The sequence below is a fragment of the Felis catus genome, chromosome B1 (genome assembly GCF_018350175.1).
Source record: "Felis catus isolate Fca126 chromosome B1, F.catus_Fca126_mat1.0, whole genome shotgun sequence".
Taxonomy (NCBI): Eukaryota; Metazoa; Chordata; class Mammalia; order Carnivora; family Felidae; genus Felis; species Felis catus.
Genome location: NC_058371.1, coordinates 105,646,691 through 105,672,145, shown reverse-complemented (window position 1 = coordinate 105,672,145; position 25,455 = coordinate 105,646,691). Strand labels below are relative to the sequence as shown.

The 25,455-nt window shown below is 34.2% G+C and overlaps 1 long non-coding RNA gene across 1 annotated transcript in view; it reads right to left on the bottom strand.

Moving 5' to 3' along the window:
- Positions 1–1,902: 1,902 nt before the first annotated feature.
- Positions 1,903–25,455, bottom strand: part of LOC123385230 — a 36,990-nt gene continuing 13,437 nt past the window's right edge. The window contains exons 3-4 of the long non-coding RNA XR_006597425.1: positions 5,022–5,140; positions 1,903–3,001 (exon numbers count right to left, since the gene is read on the bottom strand). This is a non-coding gene — a long non-coding RNA (uncharacterized LOC123385230). The remainder of the gene's footprint in view (positions 3,002–5,021; positions 5,141–25,455) is intronic.

Below are 25,455 nucleotides of genomic sequence, written 5' to 3'. Positions count from 1 at the left end.
GCCTTATGGGCTTTCCCTTGTAAGTTAATGACTTTTTTAAAATTAATTTATTTATTTTGAAAGAGAGAGAGAGCATGAGCAGGGGAAGGGGAAGGGCAGAGAGAGAGGGAGAGAGAATCCCAAGTAGGCTCCATACTATTAGCACAAACCCCAATGCAGGGCTCAAATTCAAACTGCAAGATCAAGACCTGAACTGAAACCAAGAGTTGGACGCTTAACTGACTGAGCCACCTAGGTGCCCCAGTTAATGATTTCTTTTGTCTTTCTGCTTTTAAGATATTTTTTCTTTATCACAATATTTTTCAAATTTAATTACAATATATCTAGGTGTTGGCCTGCTTTTGTTGATTTTGATGCCAGTTCTCTGTGTCTCTTCGATCTGGATGTCTGTTTCCTTCCCCGGATTAGGGTAGTTTTCAGCTATTATTTCTTTAAATAAATTCTCTTCTTTCTCTCCGTTGTTCAGCTTCACTATTTTCCATTATTTTGTCTTCTAAGTCACTAATTTGTTCCTCTGCTTCTTCCAGCCTGCTCCTTATATCAAGTCTATTTCTAATCTCATTTATGGTACTCTTCATCTCTGATCCTTTTTTAACTCTTTTATCTCTGTGGTAAGGGTCTCACTGATGTCCTCTATTCTTTTGTCAAACCCAGTGAGTATCCTTATGACTGTTGCTTTAAATTCTCCATCAGGCATATTACTTATATCTGTTTCACTTAGATCTCTGGTTATGACCTTATCTTCCTCTTTCATTTGGGATAAATTACTCCATTTTGGCATTTTGTCTAACTCTCTGCCTTCTTCTGTGTTTAAGAACAGCCAGTTAAGTCTCCAGCTGCTAAAAGTAATGGCCTTATGAAGAAGAGGTCACAAAGTGCCCAGGGCCTGGTACTTCAGGGAGTGTCTCCAGTGTGTGCTATGTGCGCTATGCTATTGTGTTCTGGCTGCTTTGTCCTTCAGGCAGTCATCTACCGAGGCCCTCCTTGACTGCTGTGGGCAGTGTTTGGTCCCTGGCCTGAACGTGGCAAGAGTTTTAATTAGTGTGCTCTGGTCTGCTTATGAAATGAGACCTGGCACCAGTCTTCTTAAATTTGTAATATTTGTTATGCCCCTTATTATGTCAGTTAACCAAGGGGATTCTTCTGTGTGTTCTTGAAGAAAAAGTGCATTCCATTTTTCTTAAATGGAATGTTTTATATATATCTTTTAGAACTATGTACTGTGAAGTGTGCTTCAAGTAAAAAAAAAAATGTTCTTGTTGAAAATAAAATAAATTTAACTGAAGGGCACCTGGGTGGCTCAGTAGGTTAAACCTCTGACCTCAGCTCAGGTCATGATCTCACAGTTTGTGAGTTCAAGTCCTGCATCAGGCTCTGTGCTGACACCTCAGAGCCTGGAGCCTTCTTCTGGTTCTGTGTCTCCCTCTCTCTGCCCCTCCCCTGCTCACACTCTGTCTTTCTCTCCCTCTCTCAAAAATGAATAAAAACATTTTAAAAAATTAAAAAAAAAACTTTAACTGAGGGTACTCATTTATTTTTTTGTATTGATTTATTTTTGTGAGAGAGCATGAGTGGGGGGAGGGGCAGAGAGAGAGTGGGGCAGCAGATTCAAAGTGGGATCTGAGCTGACAGCAGCAAGCCTGATGTGGGGCTCAAACTCAAGAATAGTAAGAACATGACCTGAGCCGAAATCGAACACTCAACCATCTGAGCTATCCAGGGGCCCTGAGGGTACCCATTTAAAATAAAACATATCAGAGGGAAGGTGGGGAGGATGGATGAAATAAGTGAAGGGGATTAAGAATATACTTTTCACCAGGAGCACTGAGTAATGATGTATCGGATTGCTGAATCACTGTATTGTACACCGGAAAGTAATATAACACTATTCGTTAGCTATACTGGAATTGAAATTAAAAACTTAATTTAAAAAATGATAAACATGTTGGTAAATATAAATCAAAGTTTTTCTTTTTTTTTAATCTCTTTAAAGAGAACTGACCATCAAGTCATTTTAGTAGTTGGCAGGAGGTCCTAGTATCTTTCCACATGGATCTGTCTGGGAGATTGCTTGACTGTCCTCACAACATGACAGCCAGTTTCCCTCAGAGTGAGTGATCCAAGAGGTAATGAGAAGAGGGAGCTGTAATGCCTCTTATGACCTCCAAAAGTCATGTATACCTTCACTTTTAGCACATTCTAGTCATTGGATGTGAGTCACAAAGTCCACACTCCAGATGAAGAGAAGGTTTTAAAGGAGGAGTGTCAAAGAATTTGGGGACAAGTTTAAAGACCATAGGTATGTCGTATGTTAAGCAAGCGAAAATAATAAATATTATTTTTATCACACAGAATTCAAGGTATCCATTTTTGTCAAAAGAAAACTACTTTGCCTTTAAGAAATTATCTTTCACTCATCAGCTAAATACGGTGGGAGTGTCAGCCCCCCAACCAGCCCTCCAGTCCCTCCCTAACCCAGAGCACAAGCATGTGATCCAGAGGCCCGTGAACAATATCAAAACAACACCCTTGTTTTTGTGCATTCAGTATCTGTTTTTCCTGGTGAAGTATTCCTCCATCTCAAGACATACAAAGATCAGTTTGAGAGCAGGGACAAAAATACTGCTGGGTAATCACAGACTTCTGTGCATCTTGTTAGACACGGGTCTACTAGAGTGAAGTAGTAAAGAAAATGGATTCTGACTGAGATCCCTTTGGGTTGGGAACCTGGCCCTGCCACCACAGAGTTATGTGACCTTCTGAAAGTTACTTAAACTTCTCTGTGTTACATTTTCCTCACATCCAAAATTGAGATTAAAAAAATAGTATCTACCCTTCATGGGTTATTATGAATATCAAATGAATTAAGACATATCATAAGCTATGTTATACATTTATATTTACCTTTATATGTATAATTATACTTATTTACATGTAGTCACCGGGAGAATCTGAATCTGTGGCTGCAAACATCCATTTTCCTAGCCATGTAAAAGGAGATCTGTAGAATGAAACCAAAACAAAGATAGAATAAAAATTAAAAGGTGGTGCCAATATCATTGTTTGAGCCCCTGAATCCAGCCGTGCCTGAATCCATAGATGCACTCTGCTGCTTAGAAGGCCAATAAGTTCCCTTCATTTTTGCCTAAGTTAAATTTGCATTTGAAAGAGTCTTGAGAAATAGATTATGTAAAGCTAATAGCACTGTGTTTACCACATATTAAGTTGCCAGGAATGCTGACCTACACTGTCCCTGTAGTACATGTAATTTAAATGGGGAAAAACACTGAATATTGTAATAAGTTTTGAGTGTTGAGTAAGTGGTCATTGTAGTGTCTAGGTAAATGAGCTAAAAGGGAGTTAATTAATTATTAAATTCTGATTTATTGGGTCATAGACTGAGAAGACTTTATCTCTGCCCTGAAACAGCAAGAGCAGTTCCAGATGAAGTGAGGCCTGGGTCAATTGCCAAAAAAAAAAAAAGAAATTAAAAATAATAACTTTTAAAACATATATAAAAAAGGGTACAGACAGTAATAAGTGGATGCTGGTATAGGGAAATTACAAAAATTTTTACCTTCTTTAAAATTTTCCCTAGAAGTAGTATGGCACTTGTGTCTTACCATTTCAAAACTCTAATGAATTATGTGAACCAACTCCCTATCTACCAGCTCCCCAACAATCATATGTCAGCTTTATACCAAAATATTCCTAACATTATTTTGCTGCACAAAAGAAATTTAATTGAATATCTAATAGCTTACATTTAAAGTGCCATTTGTTTTATTATTTATGATGATATGAATTATAACTTTCTATCAAATATGTAGTTATTTGCCCTTTGAAATCGTGTCTGAATATGTATATTGTATATGAGAGTATATAAGCAGATACATACACTCATATAGATAGTCTCTAAGCAAATAATTTTTTTATGTTATATATTCCTTGCTAAAGCATGTTTAAAAAGTGATACAACAGTCAGTCTTTTGATAATTTATTATAAAGAGAAAAAGCTAGCAAAGCAATTTAATAATTACCTTCAATTCAAAACAATAAAAGCATTATTCCCTTTCTGGTGCTCAAAAGGAAATGCAAATGTTCTTTTTAATTCAAATAATGGACATTAAATAACAAGAAAAATAATATGTATGCTATATTTTCTAGACCTAGACAAAAATCACTTATCATAATATTAGTATCAAAATGTTCTTAGTTAAATTTCTAACCAGAAACTGAGAAGTGGTCACAAACATTAACAATGAGGGACATAAAATTTAATTAGACAGGATTTGCAGTGACAATAAGAAATGCCTATGAGTCCATTGCATCTTATTCAAATAAGTCATATGTCATATGACCATAAACGTTGAAATACAAAGTGTTCAACATATCTAAAAAATAAGGGATATTTCAAAATATTGATGTTTGAAATTTGGCAAATAATTGATTTAATTTTTTATTATTTACTGAATTATTCACATTGGCAATGCCCATGCCACAATTGCATCAACATTACCTGTCAAAACTACACACACAATCACATAATATATTGATAGCAGGTTGATTTTGAAATGTAAAATTAGAATTTGCAGATGTAGCCTGGTGCTGGAGTGTCACATTCCCCAGAACTTCATGGAAAATTGAAAACATTTTAACAATTTTTGTGAATTGAGATTACTTGCCGATTTTCACCACATATGCTAATTATTCTTTAAACATTCATGCCAGGGGACATGTTCTACAATTCTAAGCCACATAAGTTAGCAGGTTTATCTTGGCCATAACTGTAAAATTTGGAATTTGGAAAGTATAATGAGCAACAGGGATTTAAAGGGGAGAGAAAGAGAATGACCCCTTTCTTCTGAGCTTGAAGAAGGCATATCATGCAGAAGAGAACGGGAGATGACCACAGTGAGAACTGACTTGTATTCATACCACATGCTAATATTTTAGATTTCACTGCTATTTTCTCTCAGTGCAAATAGTTCACACTCTTGGCTTCATGTCGAGCAACGCACCTGGTAGTAGGAAGAAGATCTTGAGGCAGATGATCTGCTACACTGCTCATAGCACCTGCTCTGTGGGGAAGCTGTGCTCATTTTGAACTCTGCTGTGGATGAGAAGACAGACCAATAACCTGTGGTAAGTTGAAACACACACGAAATTAACCTTGATAGGCCAATAATGGAGAAACCAATCAAAAGACAACATATTAGCCAGTACACTAACTCTGATTGATTTGCCATGCTTTTCTCTAACAAGGCATTTATGGTTCGAGTTAAAGTAACTGGCTTGCTCTCTTTCTTCTAAAATTCACATGGTTATAAAGCTAGTCTCTTTTCAAAAGTATTTTGTATTTTTTCCAAATGTCACTTTGATAGTCTTCTATGAAAATAGAAAAAAATCCTTATGTTTCTTCCTAGTTCTTCATAATCATTTAATCTTTGAATGTCACTATAATCATTATTATTAAAAATAATCATCATATTAATGGTAATAGCCTCCTGATATTGCTGGGGTTTTTTATATTAACATTGTTATTATTTTCTCCCAACATATCCTGGAATAATTATCTTATTCTTTAATAGGCTAACAAATGGGGAATCAGAGTATGATAATAAGATAATAAAGGAATGGCAGTGACCATTTTTCTGTTTTTAATGATACATTAATTGAATTTTTATTTTTTCATGTTTAATTTACTTATTTGGAAGAGCAAGAGAGCATGCAAATGGAAAACCTCATAAGCAATATCTACAGCAAAGCAAGGCAGCAAGGTATCCCTATAAATTTCAAAATATAACTGATTGAGAACCAACACTCAATGACCGTAAGACCCATATTATATCAGCATCTGTACATGAGGAAGCAGAAGAAAGCAATACTTTGACTGATGGAACTAAGAAAAGAAAAACCTCCAAATATGCAACATAACCAAACCACACTGCCATTTGAAAGCAGTAGCTGAAACTGATTGTGTTCTTGCCAAAACCTTTATGAGATGAGTTGAGGGGTCCACAGTAAAATAATCTAAAAAGGCCAGAGCAGTTTGGCCCCTGGGAAATCTCAAAAGTGACCAGTTAGGTCTCCTAAGCTAAGGAGAAACTGCCTGGAGTGAAATAAAAATTGAGCAGAACAATTATAATAGAGATGAAAGAAATAAAAACTTTCAGAGAAAGATGAAGCAGGAAACAAAACCAGGAAGTCTTAGAAAACAAGCTTCTATACTTTTAGTGTTGGATGAAAATAAAAAAAGAAGGAACTGAAAGAAGTTTAGGAACTCTTCCAGAACCAACCATCCTACTAAAGTTCAGAAAAAAATTGGGGCACCGGAGTGGCTCAGTCAATTAAACATCAGACTCTTGATGTGGGTTCAGGTCATGATCTCACAATTCATGAGAGTGAGCCGCGTCAGGATCTGTGCTAACAGCATGAAGCCTGCTTGAGATTCTTTTTCTCCCTCTCTCTCTGCCCCTCACCTGCTCACATTCTCTGTCTCTCAAAATAAACAAACAAATAAATAAATAAATAAATAAACAAACAAACATTTTAAAAAATAAATAAAGTTCAGAAAAAAATAATTTCACATCAAATTAAGAAGCAAGAAGTATCGGGATGCCTGGGTGGCTCAGTTGGTTAAGCCTCCAACTTCAGCTCAGGTCATGATCTCACTGTTGGTGAATTCAAGCCCCGCATTGGACTCTGTGCTGACAGCTCAGATCCTGGAGGCTGCTTCGGATTCTGTGTCTCCCTCTCGATCTGCCCCTCCCATGATGATGCTTTCCAAAAAGTGATACTTAATAAAAGGATATCTAAGTCTGTCCCCTAACTTTCTATAACATGGAAATAAGGACAGTATTATATCTAGTGTTTGATCTTTAATGTGAAGATTACATAGAGGGCAATTTTATATTTAGGTCTTTTTTAACCAATAATAAAAAACACTAAAATTTGCCCCAAAACTTAGGTTTTCACTGTGAGATTACTAGTTTATACTTTCTTTTCATAAAAGCAGGATTTCCTTTACATTTTTTTCCTCTGAAAATAAGATTTTTCTATTTAAATAAAATTAAAATTATCTATGTTCCAAGTTTAGAAATTACTTATCAGAATAAATGGAGTCCAGAATTTGGTCGTAAGCAATTACCTTATGTATTAGGTATATGTACCAAGTCAAGATGTAGAAATAAAGGGCAAAACTTCAAATGGGAAATCTGAATTTCTACCAGAAAGATGAGACAAGAGTACCTTTCTTTGCCTTAGTTTCTTCGCCAGAAAATGTTTTTCTTAAACTATGGGGTTAACATATCCTATAGGCTTACATTAAACAAAAATGTATATCAAGCATAAAAGAGTGACAGATGTATTTAAACAAAAGGAATAATTTAAAATTTCACACCATTTTTTCATTTCCTTTTTAATATTTGAAATAAAAATGAAAAGAGGGAAGACTTTATAATTATTCTTTTGTTCAATACCTTTCTTAGCATATGTTAATTATTCTTTTCACAAAAATCTACTTATATTCTGATTAAAATTCCATTATTGTCATGTATGTCAGAACAGGCCATAATAATAAACCTTGTTCTTTTCTAGTATATACATATTAAATTAGCTAACCAGATTTAACTGTCTTTTTGCAAATAAATAGGGAATGCTGAAATTGAAGGGGAAAGCCCTCTAAACAATTGAGATGTTTTCCCTTACTTTAAGTTTGTAAGTACCAAAGGTCTGTTTCTTCTTTCACTACCTGATATGTCTCCAAAACTCCATTCTTTATTTTGAGTAATCACACCAAAATGGCAATTCAATGGTGTTGCATTTGGAAAGTTTAAGGGACATTGGTTTAAAAAATGTTCCCTGTCTTTGTTACTAATGTCAGTGTGTCTGGATTGCCAAAAGAGTTTTTTAAAAAGCTGACAATCTAACAACGTAATTATTTTCATTGTCATTTCAATAAAGAATTCATCCAGTCATCTGACTTTGAGCAATTCATGTGGCTTTAGCTGTAAGATAGGGACCTTCTCTTTTAAGAAATAAATTGAGGGGCTCATCCATCAAATCTCTAATCACTTCTTTTCTTTTAGAGCACTTTAAACACTATATGGGCTGTGATGCTGGGAAGCTAGAAGCCGAGCATCTCTTTTTATTTCATTATTTCCAGTGAGCCCTCAGAAAATCAATAGTATTTATTTTAAGATAAAGCTTTGGCTTTTTGTACCTTAGCTCTGCATTATTTTAAAATAGGCTATTTGTTAATATACAGGATGTAATATAATTGGCACATTCACGTCAAAAAAGGAAATGTGTCCTGTTCCTAATGTAAATGATTCTGATACATTTGAAAAAGAATGTTAATTTTCTTTGTAGGATATTTGGGTTTTGTTTTGTTTTGTTTTGTTTTGCTATGATCTTTACCTTAAGGTAATAGTAAGCCCGTGGGTTGGGCATGTAAATAAGTGTGATTTTTTTTAAAAAAGAAACATCTTGGCAAGATATTGGAGCTACAACAGAGACATTGACAGTTACAACTGCCAATGTCTTTCCCTGACATTGAACAAGAATAAAACAGATGCTTCAATGTACCATGTAGCATTGTTCTGCTTCTTTAAAATTGCAGTCTAATAGCTATCTAATTATTCATTCATTTTTCTGTTCATAAAATAATATCAATATTTTTCTCCCCCTACATACTAATTTTTTTAATATAGAAAGAACCCAAGATTAAAATGGACAATAAAAGTATTTTACATATTTCTCCTAATATAAGCAGTTTATTTTACAAGAGGAATGATATGGCAGGCCGATATTTTATTTCAGCATAAATATTAACCAGTATTCCTTTGTTAAAATGTGTTTTTCGAACTGGGAAATAAAACGTATGGGAAATGGCAAAGGAACTGAGTTTAGCCAACCTGCAAATTAGACATTTGAAACATATAATTTAATAATTTTCAAATATACAAACTGTCTAAACACAGGGAATACTAGACAACCACACCCATCTCTACCGGAGGACAAGACCAAATGAAGTGGGCTCAAAATGTAGCACGAACATTTTAAGTTGGAAATGCAACTATTGAAGGGATTGGGCTGGCCTTTGCAGAGGGTTCTTTTTATGAGTTACAACTGGATCCCTCATCTCAATTATTTCTTTCTTTTGACTGTGACTTCTAGATAATATTGAGAATCTACTCACCAAGAGATGACATTTACTGTGCAGTCATATGTGGAAACAGTCATTCAAGGACCTGTTTCTTTTTATTGGCAACTTACCCTTATCACCTGATACAGACTATTATACACAGTAATGCACAGTTAACTATTGGCTACTGAATAAATAAGTGAGGAAATGAATCCAAGTATGGTGTTCTATAAAATATAGGGCTAAAGGAGGGCAGGGTATCACAGTAGTTAAGAGCATGGCATCTGGAGCTGCAGTTAGGAATAAAATCCTGGCCCCTCCATTTACCAAGTGTATGACCTTGGGCAAGTAATTTTATCTCCCTATGCCTCAATTTCCTCACCTGTAAAATGGGATATCAATAATTAGGTAAAAAGTTAAATATTTAGGTTCAGACACTGAAAGGAAGCATTAAAAAAACAAATAGAAATGAGTTAGTCACAGTGAACTTGTGAGAAGTACATGTTAAGATAATAACATTAAAATATATGGCACAGTGGCATAAGATTCTAGCCAGCTTCAACATAATTAGTTCACCTATAACCAATTTCTCATTTGATCCTCAGTTGTCATTTGACATTTTATAGCCTTAATTTCCCATCTATGTGAAAGAATCTACTAATAGGGGCCCCTGGGTGGCTCAGTTGGTTGAGTGTATGACTCCTGACTTCGGTTCAGGTCATAATCTCATGGTTTGTGGGTTTGAGCCCCATGTTGGGCTCCACACTGACAGCACAGAGTCTGCTTGAGATTTTCTCTCTCCCTTTCTGTCTGCCTCTCTCTCTGTCTTTTTCCCTCTTTGAAAATAAATAAACTTAATTTATTAAAAAAAAATCTACTAATAGGTAACCCTACTATACTTCTATAGTATCTCTTATGTATCAATTATTTAAGCACATTTTCATCTATTTTTCAGGGTTTTTTTTTAAAGAAAACTTGCAACATTTAAACTGAGGAGCAAAAGCAACACTTGGAAACAAGCTATCCACCAGAACCAAATCCTCACAGATTGGTCAGAGGTCAGGACAGTGATTTTTCTTCAGTGACAGCAAGACCACGGGCTAAGCCATTGCATGTCTCTGGAAGGCAGTGTCTGGCAGGAACCTGACAGAGGATCTGTCGAGAAGAGCAGATGGGCAAGAAAATGCTTCACAAGGAGGACTCCTCTGTGCTTTCCACACATATCCACACTACCTCAGCGCACCCTCCCTACTACCATCAGACCAACATGGTGCTAGCAGCACAGTCATACCTGACACGCGGTTTCAGAAAAAAAAAAAAAAAGCTTCAGTAGTCAAGTCATTAAAAGGACCCGTGAAATATCTCTCATTCTCGGGAATATAGAAAATTACAGTTGTGTGTCTTTCCTTCTTTTCCTATTAAAAAAAAAGGTGAACCAGGTGCATGGCTATGAAAATTCCAAAATAATAGTTTGAAAGATACAGGAATCCTGAAGTAATTTATCTGCATGTTTTGAAACATTCTCCTAGAGCCAAAATATTGCAATGCACACAGAGACACAGCAGGAAACTGATCATTACTGACTGTATCAGCAACATTTTCAAATTAGGAACTTTAAGAACTTTGTATGATTTTAATAGCAGTTAATAAAAATCCAACCAAGATATATACTAGCCTACTGACTTTTCTTTGGTAACAATTTGTCATTTAAGTGACTATTAATAAATTTAAACGATGTCAAATTTTTTCATGAATATCTTAGGATGGCAGATATATATCAAGGTCAACCTATTTGCCCTGCTTCCAGGTAGATTCGAATATAACTTTTTATTGACTTCTCATCATGGTGACTTTCTACTAACTTATTTTTTAATCGTTTTTTCATTGAAAAATAAAATGAAATTAAAATCCCAGAGTAAACATTACTTCCCATTTTGAGATTTATGTTTCAGATAACAAAATTTCTAATTTCCATCAAGAAAATGTTGGTTAAGTATACTTTCAGAAACTTATGGGCACTATCTTCCTATCTTTTCCTTTGTAAAAATAAACTCTACCATAATTTGAGTAAAAATCTGCATCAGTTTATTGCTTCAGAACTTATTCTATTTCTACTATCAAGATCAACTAGACTGACTTTGGACAATTGAGTTCAACATTCTCTGCTGAGCATAATTCAACTATGGATAAGGAGAATTCAACTATGGTCTTAGAAAAAAAAAAAGCCAAGTAAAGGATTTTGATTTCTTATGATAAAAATGTGCTTTAAAAAAAATGATGTTGGGGCGCCTGGGTGGCGCAGTCGGTTAAGCGTCCGACTTCAGCCAGGTCACGATCTCGTGGTCCGTGAGTTCGAGCCCCGCGTCGGGCTCTGGGCTGATGGCTCAGAGCCTGGAGCCTGTTTCCGATTCTGTGTCTCCCTCTCTCTCTGCCCCTCGCCCGTTCATGTTCTGTCTCTCTCTGTCCCAAAAATAAATAAACGTTGAAAAAAAAATTTTAAAATAAATAAATAAATAAATAAATAAATAAATGATGTTTTAGTTTCCTTCTTTTATAGTTAACCCAGGCTCTACTTAAATCTATTACAGTCCTCTGCCTGATCATTATACTAAGAATTTTTTCCCTTCAAATATTTCCTGCAAAGCTATTTCTGAATCCATTTCAACCACAGAGAAGGAATCACACTAAAGTTGCTGCTGAGTAAAAGAAAAGGGAAATGCAAGCATAGAGTAACCACTTACTGAGCTTTTAATACGGGCCACTCAGCTGAGTGTTTCTTTGTAAACCACATAGAAAAACTCAATCTGTTTTAGAAAACGTGGAGGTAAATTACATGAAATTAGGAGATAAAATAATGGGAAATAATCAATTATTATTCTTTTTAAGTAAACAACAAAGAAAGCCATCAAGGTCGCCTCTTTATTTAAGGTTATGTATTATCTATTATTGAATTTATTTGAACTCTTTTGATTATAAACTGATTTTGCTTTCAGAGATGCACAATCACTGGAGAAGATGTTCATCTCTGAAAACAAATAATAAAAAGATGGTAACACTGAAAATTGTCCTTCAGGATACCGTTACATCTCAGAAGGGCACAATCAAATTGCACTATTGGCTGCAGTCTCTGTCCATGTATACGTTGCTACTCTTCTTCCTGAGGGGGAAATATTTGTTAAATGCTACATCTGAATCAAAGAGATCTTTTTCAGATTCGGAAAGAATAACTTGGTATATTTGCATATATTCTTTGCAATATATTTGTTATTGATAATTAACAGCTCCTGATATCCTACTGGGACCTGACAGAACACTTAATCATGGGCAGCTCTAACGCGGCATATGAAGTGTGCAGTATGGGCTGGGATCTGACAGACCCACCAACTCAGAAACTTGGGCATGTCCAGGAATAAGTCATTATAAATTGGAAATGGTACATCTATTACTGAGCACAAGAAAGACAACAGAATAGAAATAGACTACATTGTTTCATGGTCCATTTATTCTATCACTGTTTTACCAGCACTGCTCCCTCGGGGCACATTTATAGCCTCACAAATTGTGGTTCTTTATGATCAGCTGACAAATGTAGAAAAATCTGAATTTGATTTGTGAATAAGTCAGCTTAGGATGTGTGTACATGAGTTCAAGCCTACCAATGTCCCGAAAAATATTAAGAGAAATCTTTTCAGTGTGCGCTGTATCTGCTCATTGACTTTGTGTGGAAAGGGAAGAATGCCAACGTTAGGATATATAAAGGCATATGGGTAATGGGAAATGGCTTGGCTGGTTGGACAAAGGCCTAGAAGCATTTGAAGAATGAGGTTAAGAAAGTCTGGGCAAAAGGCTTAAGGATGAATATATGGGACTGGACATCAATGAGATCTTTGAATTACATGTTGACATCCTCCAGGAAAGTTTGCACCCAGAAAAGGCCTGATTCAACAATCAAGTAGAGAGAATAACTTGCTAATTGACTTTAGTCAGCCACTACCATCAGACTTCAGAGTACTGGCAAATGGATACATCAAATGAGTAGACATAGGTCTGTCACTATGGTGTCTCATTCACCAAGGCTGATCTAGCTACTATTAACACCGAATGTTCAAGGTGCCAGCAAGAAATATTAAAGCTGAGCCTCCAGGGGTGCCAGGGTAGCTCAGTCGGTTAAGTGTTCCACTCTTAATTTTGGCTCAGGTCATGATCCCACAGTTCATGAGTCAAAGCTCTACGTCAAGCTCCACACTGATGGTGCAGAGTCTGCTTGGGATTCTTTCTCCTTCTCTCTCTGCCCCTCCTCTGCTCACTCTCTCATTCTCTCTCTCTCTCTCTCTCTCTCTCTCGCTCTCTCTCAAAATAAATAAATAAACTTAAAACAAAACAAAACAAAAAGCTCCAATATGACACACCAAACCTTGCAAATTCCTGAGAGGTGCTCTGTGGAAAATTGACTACATTGGACCCCTTCAAACTTGGAAGGAGCAACAATTCATATTCACTGGAATTGACATATATTTTTGCCTTTCTTATTCGTAGCATCTCATCCAGCAGAGTTCGTGTTTGACCCAACACTATATCACTAATTGGTATAATGCAAGAGTCTGGGAACCAAGAGGAGACAGTAGGAGTGGTCTTATTTAATATTGCTCTAAATTACCCATTTCTGTGAATTTGTACTTCCTCTGGTTGTGACTCATGATTCTGAAGATTTAGAAGTCTTGGATCACAGAAAGGAGAGAATACTTCTACTAGATGATATGTTAATATATTATTCAATTTTAAACTAGAACTGCCACCCAGTTGCCTACCATAAGAGGGGTAATTGATTCTTCACTCAAGTCTTTTTCTCAGAGCTTGCTTTGCTGGGAAACTGGCCTGCTACAATCCCCTTCTCAGTGAGGCTTTCCTGACTACTATATTTAAAGCTATACCTCCAATACTTTCCATTCCTCTCCTCTACTTGGTTTTGTCCTTAATACCATCTAACCAAGCTATTTATTATAGATAGGTGTTTTGTTTATTAAAACATGTGGGTAGAGTGTTACCCATTTTTTCATTCCTGTATCCCCAAATCTCTGATTCAGCTAACAGTTGCCACAAAAACTAACTCAAAACTCAATGATTTCAAATAATAATGTTATCCACTTGCAATTATGTAGTCAGTGCCATGACTACATACTACATGCCAGCATCCACTAGGGCAGTCATTAGATATGTCATCATTCAGTCTTTTGATTTGCTATTGTCTAGTAAAATTCTTTGGATCTATTTCATCTGTAATTTTTTATCTATTCTTTAATACATACTTTATAGAAAAAATACTATGTTCATAATTCACTAAATTATGCCTCTAATTTTAACCTTTGACCAAAAATGTGCTACCTTTGATGATACCTAAAGCATAGAATATGAAATCTCATTTCCCAGAAGTTTCTTCTTTATCTACTAGTCACCAAACAAACTGCATGGACTTTGAAAAAGGATCACAAGACTTCACTGTTAACTATTTAATACCCATAGTCCCTATATTGTGATTTTAGGAAACTACTTCTGAAAGAAACTTTTAAGAATGCTTTTTCATTTTATCTCAATGCGCAAAGATTTTATTTATGAACATTTTCATATATTTATATACAAATAGTATTTCTTTGATGTTTCATTTTTGAAGGCAAAGAAGACATGTTTGCCTCAGGCATTTCATTCCCATTATGAGCTTTATGGAAACAGACATTCTATTGTAGTACTTTTAAAAAATTCTGGTAAAGAAGCACATGGTAAGCCTGCTCCTGTTTATAGAATTCTGATGTAGAAAAGCATTAGAAAATGCATTAGAAAATTAACATGAAAGATTTATGGACCAATAGATTTTTTAATGAGATACGTTAAAATTTTGAGATATATTGATTATTAAACCAAGAATAATATGTGAAATATTTATAAAAGTAGTCTGCTAAAAAAAAAAGCTGATTTGTATCTTTAAGGAAATATAATTTAGGACAATTAAAACATTTATATCCACAAACATATGCCATACATGTATGTATCCACCTACATACATCAGTACACATATATGTACAAAGGCTATATGGGTTACACTTTTCAGATAAAAAATGTCTTGGTTTTCAAAGTTAATTTATTATCATCATGAACTTGATATTCATTATCCACAAGTTTGCATATAATAATGATGTGTCATTTTTTTATTAAATAAACATTACTTACATTTTAATTAAATATAATATAACTTGCATACATTGTTCCTTAATAAAATGTCACTTTTTCACTTTAATTGAAATTATATAACTATCCTTATTCAATCTATAGAAAGCTTAATATTATAGAAATATAAATATATAACAAACATAAGTTTTTCCAAAAGGTTAGAACATACACAGGAGAAAAATAGTAATAAACAATGGATATTAAAAAGATAGAAGCAGTAATGGAAATGAATGGAAAAATAAAATCTGTGGGATTAGAATTGAACATGTTATGCACACACACAAAATGTTTGATCCTATGATATCAAAGATATTTAGGGAAGTATCAACAAAGAAAATATATTCAAGAAGAATGAGAAAAAGAAAGGAAGGCAGTGAGGAAAACTACCCTGTGAAATGATAACTTTTTATTTTCATAAAGCATTTAGCACGGACACTGAAGCTGAGAAACAGGTATCTTAAAGGCATGTATATGATATGAGAGAGAGAGACAGACTGACAGAGAAAGAAAGAGGGAAACGCCCTCTAACTTCAGAAATTACTCTTAGCCTCACTAATGAATGACATGGGTGCCTCTCCATAGATATGCTAGTAAAACCCCACACTAATTTTCTAGTGTGTAAAAGTAACTCATTGTCTAAAAAATCTTTGATATGGCAGAACGACATCAGAATTGTTGTGATAAAAAAGAGAGACTTTCCCCCAAATCCAAGACTTTAACAGTCCTAAAGTCAATGCAAGTTAATATCTCAAAAAAATTTGCTATCTATGTAATTATTTATAAAATACATACTTTGTATATACATACAAGCCAAAATCACAAATTTTCATTTACAGCACTATACATTTTTCATAAGAGGATATAGAAAACTCAAATTCTCCTATGGTTATTAGCTTAAAATTTGTTTCAAAAAAAAATATTAAACTTCAACATTCTAACCTAGTTAAAATTTATTATGGTATTAAAATGTTTCTATTTTGTAAATATCTACTTATTTGATTGCCTTAGATTTTAAAGCTACATGCATGTTCATAGCTATAATTTTTTGCCATAATACTAAAAACATTGTTATATGAAATTGATTTTTTTATTTTGCAAAGACATTGATGAAAAAATGAACATAACTCAAGCAAGTATCTTGGTATTTAGATATAATTCATTTTCCTGATTATTTGACTTTACATAAATACAAATATCAATATTTACATATACATATAAGTCTATAGTATGTTTTGTGTATTCATGTAAGGCATCATTAAAATAACAGATCTTTTTAAGTATGGTAAATAATGTCACAAAAGATGAGAATAAAATTTCATTATGTATGTCTTTAAAATCCCAAAGTATTTGAAAAAATGTTATATTTTTAGCTAGTGATAGAAAAATTTCCAGATGGTAAAAATGTGAATGATAAAAATAGGCAAATTGAAATTAGAACTGTGATGGATTAATTTCCTTTTGGTTGTCCTTATGTTGTTTATATCCATGCCAAGTACATGAGCCAATAGTTTCAAACAACACAGTCAGTAAAGAAAAGGAAAGGAAAAATTTTTAAGTAGTTTTCAATAACATTTGCAATTTGAAAATCAAAATAACTATCCACACACACACAAAATCTTAGTTTCTTTACAATGTTTGGTTTCAAAATGTTTGCCTTCAACTTTAAAAACCCTCCCACATACTTTTGGATGTAAGAGCATATTAGATGATTACTAGAAATACTGTGGCCAAAGGTAGAAATTTAGCTTGCCTGTGAAAACAAAACTTTCCTAAATTGTCATATGAACAAGACAATCAAAACATTCCCAATTGTAATAGGCTATTTTTTCTTGAAAATAAAAATGAATTGACCAAACACTCAGGAAACAAAGTAGAAAGGAATCAAGAAAAGCATAATTTGACCGAAGAAAGGTTAATTTTTCAATTGTCTCCTCTTAATATCTAACATTATTTATTATCAATAAATGATAAGATTTCACAATAGCCCAAGAACGGTACTAGCAATGTTCAGTAGCAATGTTTTTGGTTTGAAAAAACAACAGTGAAAGCTGATTTTTTTAATCCCCCCCCAAACTCCCACAAGAAATGTCTTGCAGGCAGTTATTTAGCTAAAGGCCACCTGTGGAAAAGCGCTGGCATGTGCTGGATCCTTTTTCTCCTAAAGGAAAATGGCATGAGATATCACATTGACTATGCTTGCAGTAAAACATAGATTAATGGAAATGCTCTCAAATGGAATTTTGGAAGTCTTATGCAATCTGGCTGCAGAAAATCTCTTCCTGGTGTTCAATTTTTGTTATCGATAACCATTTTATTCTAATATTTACCAAATGTTTCAAAATGCCTACATATATACCAAGACTAAGGGTTCTGTGATTAAATACCTGTGACAAATGCTGAAATAAACACACTAAACCCATGTGTTTGGCATAGGGATCCTCAGACATACTAATATGCTAATGAGCAACACGGATCTCCAGGGGGACATTACTGCCTGTGGCTGTTCCAATATAGAAGCTAACTCATACATCTGCTAGAATCTTCTTGTCCTTCAATTCCTAGGTGACATTGCCATAAAATTTGAACTCTCATTCTTTGGATTTTGAAAGTATTTTGCCTACCACTGAATTTTTGCAAACTCCCTGAAGGATTTGAGACAGGTTGAAGAAAGGAAAAGTTTTAGTCCTGAAGTTTATTTAATTTTGTAAGCAATTTCTAAGAAAAAATAGTATAAAAGTACAAATACATAAGGCATAAAAATTAATATTAATATTCACTTGAGAGCAAAGAAGAAATCACAATCAACGGTGCATACTTCTAAAGCTGAAAAATTCCACAAACACCGCAATGTCCAGAAAAAATATTTTTATTAATTGAAACAATTTTATTATACTTTTATAATTATACTTTTTATAATTTTACTTTTATAATTATACTTTTATAATTTTATTATACTTTTAGCTTTTATCATAATTTTAGCTATACAATTTTTTACTTTCTTTATGACAACAGTTTTGTAATAACTTTTCTGTAGGGAAAACAAATCCCTCTCCTATCACAAGAGATTAAAATTTGGTTTTTATTTTTTAAAATTTAGAAAAATTACTTTCTTGCTTTTTTAAGTTTATTTAATTGAGAGAAAGAGAATGCCTGTGAAAACAGGCTGTCAGCACGGAGCCCGGCGCAGGCATCTGATACAGGGTTCGGGTAAATCATGACCCGAGCTAAAATCAAGAGTCAAAGGCTTAACCGACTGAGCCACCCAGGTGCCCCGAAAATTACTTTCAATTTAACAAATTGTTCTTGATGATGCCATGTAAGAATTTACTACAGTTGCCCAATTTGGGGAATTTTCTACCAAATTTCTTTTTCTTATTTAATATTTTTAATGTTTATTTATTTTTGAGACAGAGCATGAGCAGGGGAGGAGTGGAGAGAGAGGAAGACACAAATCTGAAGCAGGCTCCAGGCTCTAGGCTGTTGCAAAGAGCCCACTGCAGGGCTCAAACTCACAAACCATGAGATCATAAGCTGAGCCCAAGTCAGATGCTAAACCAACTGAGCCACCCAGATGCTCCCAAATTTCTTTTCTATATGGACTGTAATATTGTAGTGTGTATTCAATTTGTCTTGTGTATTGACCAATATTAACTATTCTTTGAATTGATGGTGCTCATTCACCACTTTCTCTCCAATGTCTGTTGAAGTCACATATTACAGTTATGGATATCATCATTAATGATCTCTATTTACTGTACTATATATTTTAGTATTTAGTTTTACTTAGGCTCTCAATTTTGCCATCTAGTATTTAACAAATGGATTGTTTTGTATTTGAATTTACAAATGCAAGTACCCTTTACTAACAACTTTTAGAAAAAGAACTTCAGATAATTCAGAAGGGAAAAAATGCTTTCTTGCTGTTGCAGAAAGAATGCCAGTTGGGATTATAACATGAGACAAGAGAATCTGTATTGATAAGATACCAAATTAAGAATAGTGACAAGAATATCAATGTATTCCTTTCTGATACTAAACATAGAATAAAAATGTTTACATTTTTAAACTTTAGCCATTCTTGTCTATTTTCTGTTATCATAACAAATGTATTTGTAATTTATTTCCAAAATAAATAAATTTTCCCATGACCCTGACATTTTAATGCTGATTGTTAGAGCTTATAGAACATAATCTTTAATATCAAATGGCCTTGTTGTCAACTGGTTATTTTGTGTAATAATATTCAAATTGGAATCTCTGGTTGATGAAGACATAAATATTGAATGCTTTTTTTTCTCAGTGAATCTTAAAAATTTCATTTGCCTAGTTCCCTTTTGTGAATAAAGGGGAATATAAATGGCTCTGCTGGATTTCTCATATTAATGAAATATATGTAAGAGTGTTTCCCATTTTCATTCATAGGTTTTAGTTTGTTATATCATCCTATAATTTTTAGTTATTTTATTTAGAATGTTTTCATTGATACTACTGACAACACAAATGAGACTAGCCTGTATTTTTCTTTTTGATGTTTTAATTGTTAGGTTTGGTATCCGTGTATAAAATTTTCCATAAAAGTAACTTGCAAATTTTATTTTTGAAACATGATGAAAAGCTTAAATAGCATTGGAATTATCTACACATTATGGCATAAATAGAACTTGCAGCCTCACTCTTGCTTTTGCTTGGTTGGGAAGAGGAGGTGATGCTAAATCTTTAATGAGTCTGATTCTTCTAAATTGCTGTATTGAGTTCATCTCTCCTAAAATTAATTTGATTAAATTATTTTTTTTTTGAAAATGATTTCTTTCACCCAGTTTTCAAGTTTCAATAGAGAGGAGTAAATTATTCATGGTAGTTCCTGGTCAGGAAAACAGAAGCCACTCTAGGTATTCAAATAGAGGACATTTAATGCAGGGAATTGGTTGTATAAGTGATGGAAAAGCTGAATGGCTAAACAGAAAACAGTAAGGAACCCTAAAGGAAGCAATAGTAAGAAGGTGCTACCCTAGATGGACAGAGGAAACAGGTAATGTAACCACAGCTCAGAAACCAGGCTGTCAAGTGAGAACAAGAACCCAGCAGGAGAGGCCTGAGGGAAGCTGGGACCATGACAGGGAGGGACTGTCCAGTGAAAGCTAGAATCCCAGACAAAATGTAGATGGCTTCTAAGGCATTATCTAATGTGGGAGTCAAAAAATACCCTGGATTTTCCCTGGTGCTTTCCCTAACCTATTCGCAGAAGACAGAGAGCCAGGGAGGTGGGAAAATATAGTTCCCACTGATATGGAGCAGAACAAGGAAATCCAGGGAATGGATCTGAGAGTAATCATGACAGGAAGTTTTAATTTTCTTTGATATTTCTCCATAGTCTTTTCTTAATTTACATGTAAATATACATAGATTATATTTCATATCATTTTTAAGATAGGCTAACTGATGATCAATTTCATTACTTTTTTCAAAGATGCAGACATTGCCCCTTTCTAGCCGTAGGGTATACCAGATGCTGGAAAAGCTACTGTTTCAGAAATTTTGGATGCAACATGTGATCACATTATGTGCATAGCTGCCAGCACAGTCAGCCAGCACCACTCTCCAAATGCATACAGTATTTGGTAACTATTGACCCTAGATGGAAAATTCTACATAATATTGCATGGGAACAAGGCACTCACTTTAGAGCAAAGGAGTCCTAACGGTGGGCACATTCCCATTAGACTCACTGCCCTTATCACATGCTGCACCACTCAGAAACTGCTAGCCTGATAGAACAGTCAAAAGGCCTTTTGAAGGTACAACTGAGGCACCAGTTTGGAAACAATACCCTGAGAGGTTGGGGCCCATCCTCAATGATCCCTATATCACACTACATCAGCAACTTATATGTCGCTGTGTCCCCAGCAGGTATAATACATGAAACAGGGAACCATAGGATAGATATTGACATTCCATTCTTACTATAAACTCACATTATCCTCTTTGGAAAATTTGTTCTTCTTGTCCCCTCAACTTTAGGACATACGTGGTATATGCTATATAAGTATTCACTGTTATTTTTATGTTATGTTAATAGTAAATTATTATTTGATATTGTATGAAGACAAATTCAGAGGAATTGTCTTTCCTCATAGCCAAGAAGGTACTCTTGAATAAAAGGTCCATATCAAAACCCCATAATATAATAAAATGTACCTATATAAAACATATATACTCACATGTAATAATCAAAACATAATAATATATGAGTTATATTTTAGATTTACTGACCAACTGTTCACAATTGTCCATTTTTTACCCTCTGCATCGTTTTGACTGAGTGTTTGTGTCTGTATAATATGAATTTTTATCCCTAATGTCTTAAAAATCACCTGAAATTTTCTTTGACTTTAATTATTTTGATTTTTCTTACAAATCCAGTTGACAGATTGATACTCTTACTATCTAAAACACATTCTGCTTGTGAATTATAATTTATCACAAGATTAGTAATGATCATTTGACAAGCAATTGTTGTAATGAAGACACAAGTACACTTAGTAGCCATAACAGTATCATCAGGAGTTAAGGACAATGCACACATTGGAAGATATGTCATAGGTCAAATAGCTACTGTCATCTGCTCTAACCTGGAAATAGGAGAATCTCTAGTATATAACCTGAATAAGAAGATGCATTTTCAAGAACATGACATGCTAAAAAATAGAATCTCAAAAACCCACCCAGAGTGGAAATGAACAAATAAATTGCCATGAGAATTATCTTTATCAATGCTCATTATTACAGTGAAGGCTTTGTTCAAAAATAGAAAGTATGTGGGAGGTTATAAAGGAAAATGTTTCACTAAATCTTAAGACTGTGTAAAGTTTATAAAAATTACAGCAATTGCCTAATATAAAGAAGGTGGAGGAGGAAGCGAGGAAGATGAAAAGAACAGGAAGAGGAAGAAGCGAAGCAGAAGAACGGCAGCATCAGCAGCAAGAGCAGCAACTTTGTCCTTCAAAGGACCATTGGAAAGTATCAATGCCAATTTAAAAATATTCCCCATTGTTTACACCTTGACACAAGCCTTGACACACACCTTGACCCACTGTTTACACCTTGACATAAAACAGGTCCGTATTTTATTTTATTTTTTAGATATATTCATTGTCAAGTTAGCTAACATACAGTGTATATAGTGTGCTCTTAGCTTCGGGAGTAGATTCCCATAATTCATCACTTACATACAACACCCAGTGCTCATCCCAACAAGTGCCCTCCTCAATGTCCATCACCTGTTTTCCCCTCTCCCCCCACCACCTCCACAACCCTCTATCTGTTCTCTGTATTCAAGAGTCTCTAATGGGCTTGCCTCCCTCTCTCTTTGAAACTATTTTTCCCCTTCCTTTCCCCCATGGTCTTCTGTTAAGTTTCTCAAATTCAGATCCATATTTTAAATAAAAATATAATCCCAATTCTGGTGTGCCACTGATTGACATGAAAAGAGTCCATAGACTCTTAAGAAATGAAAATTTTTAAAAATGTAATTGGCCTTCTAGTAAGCTTATAATTATACTTGGACTTTTATCTAAATGACTTCTTTAACATGTTCTGTACCAAATATTTTACCTACCAGAAACTCATAACCCTAGCAGCATCTGGATAGCTCAGTCAGTTGAACATATGACTCTAGATTTTAGGCTCAGGTCATGGTCTCTGGGTTGTGGGATCAAGCCCCACATTGGGTTCCACACTGAGCATTGAGCCTGCTTGGGATTCCCTCTCTTCCTCTCTCTCTCTGTCCCTACCCCACTTATTCTCTCTCACTTATCTCTAAAACAAATCCATAACCCCAGATTAACCATGAGAAAATATAAAATACAAATTCTCAAAATATACCTGACCAGTACTCTTCAAAATTGTCAAGGTCATGAGAAACAAAAAGGCTGAGAAACTGTAAAGATTGGAAGAGATAAGGAGGAGACATTGTGATTAAATGCAATGTAATATCCTGGATTAGGTCTTGGAACAGAAAAATATCATAACTGAAAAAGCACAAATAAAGCCTATACTTTAATTAACAGCACTGTACCAATGTTAATTTTCTAGTTTTGACAAATGATTATATAAAATACTACCGTTCAGGAAAACTAGGTGAAGGGTATATGAGAACACTCTACTCTCCTTGCAACTTTCTGTAGATCTGAAATTATTCCAAAATAAAAATTTGTTAAATACATATAACCCAATTACACATTAAGTGGCTACCTTTGTGACACATTTCTAAGTACCCTTTATCTTACACACATATCACATCCACTGGATAGTAAAAATAAATAACATTTGTGCACAGGAATAGTTTTGATTATCTAAAACCCATCTTAAATTTAACTGAAACTGGTATGCCCATGTTAATATTATAAACAAGATAAACATTTCTTGAGTTTATGATTTTTAAATTGTATAATAATAATAATTAACCAGTAACCCTGCATATCTGGCATTATTCTAAGCACTTTATCCACTGATGTATTTAACAAATATTTGACAAATTCCTACAATTTGCCTAATATTGTTCTAAACAATACATACACTAATAAAGCAAAAAAAAAAAATGCCCTCTGTTACATAACTCACTAACAAGGAGAGAAGCAGGAAATCAATTACACAACAAATATATAATATCATGCAATGGTAAATAGAATCAGGAAAAGTAAATTGGGGGAGGGGAGAATAGCTAGTTTAGACAAACAGCTGCTCAATGGAGGTGACACATGAGGAGATCTGAGTGAAGTGAAGCAAACACAGAATGTTTTAGAGAAAAATTCCAAGAGAAATGAACAAGTTAAAAAAAAAAAACAAGATAGGAGCATGCTGGAAAAAATCATAAAAACAACAATACCTGTAATAATCTATAGTTAAATAAACAAATCACTAATTAAACATAATAATTAGAGCTATAAAAGTTAGCACTAAAATAATTAATTATGGAAAATGCTTGCAGATACCTCCAGGGAGTCAGGTTTTTACTAAGGAAGGGAGGGATGAGAGGTTTCTTGTTTCACAATAAGACTTCCCGAAATATTTGATGCTTTACCATGTGCGTATACTTTATTACTTTGCTAAAGGTTAAAATAATTATATCTAACTCTAAGACTTCAGTCAGTACTCCCGTACTTCTGCATTATAATTATCAGTTTTATACCCAGTAGGGATAGGGCTATGCTTGTGTAAAATACGAACTAAGAATTGAAAAGCCCTGCTATTAAATTTGCAAAGTAGGATATAAATGTTTTCCTTTCTGTTCTGTCTTCTCTACGAGCAACTTCTCAATCATGAATATGCTCAGCACCTACATCTGCTTTCTGTTCTTCAAATTCACTTAACCTCATTTTCTAAAATCTGAAATAATTTGTAAATTTCTGTCTAAAATTCTCAGTCCTCATCAGAACAAACACTTAAGGTAACTTCAATTCTCAAGCATACTGCCTGGTTGAGAGTTTAAGACAAGTTTCTGAACGTATTGTGAATGTATCCAAATGCATGTTTTCTTTCCTCTGTGTCAGCATTTTACAGAGGTCTCTTAAAGAGTTCTAGGGGATATCAGTTTGTAATCACCCATGGAAAATAAGAATAGGAAATATAATAATAAGTTCCAAAAGCATTTAGCATAAGTTCCTTTGTATTATTTCCTATATAATACATGAGTTGCACATGTATTATTTCCTATGCAAATCTTTTGCAAATAGTACTTTGGAGAAATTTGTCATAGGAATTGAAGATACTGGGTGAGGTTGCCATAAATACTAAAATCTATAGAGCATGCGTTTATTGTTTTTGTTCTCTGTCAAGGGATGGCATCATCAAACTGTAGCATAATGTTTAAATACTACCTTTCTTAATAAATGAGAACACATCTTTCTTAGATACGCTCAGATATTAATAGTAATATACTTAAATCTTTGATTTTTTTCAATAGTATATATGAATAAGTTGAACTATTTAAGTAAGCACAAGAGTAAATTAAGTAAGATAACTTTACATTAAATCAAGGATCAAAGGATTGAAGACAGCTTCTGTTTTTCTAAATATTCCTTTACCCT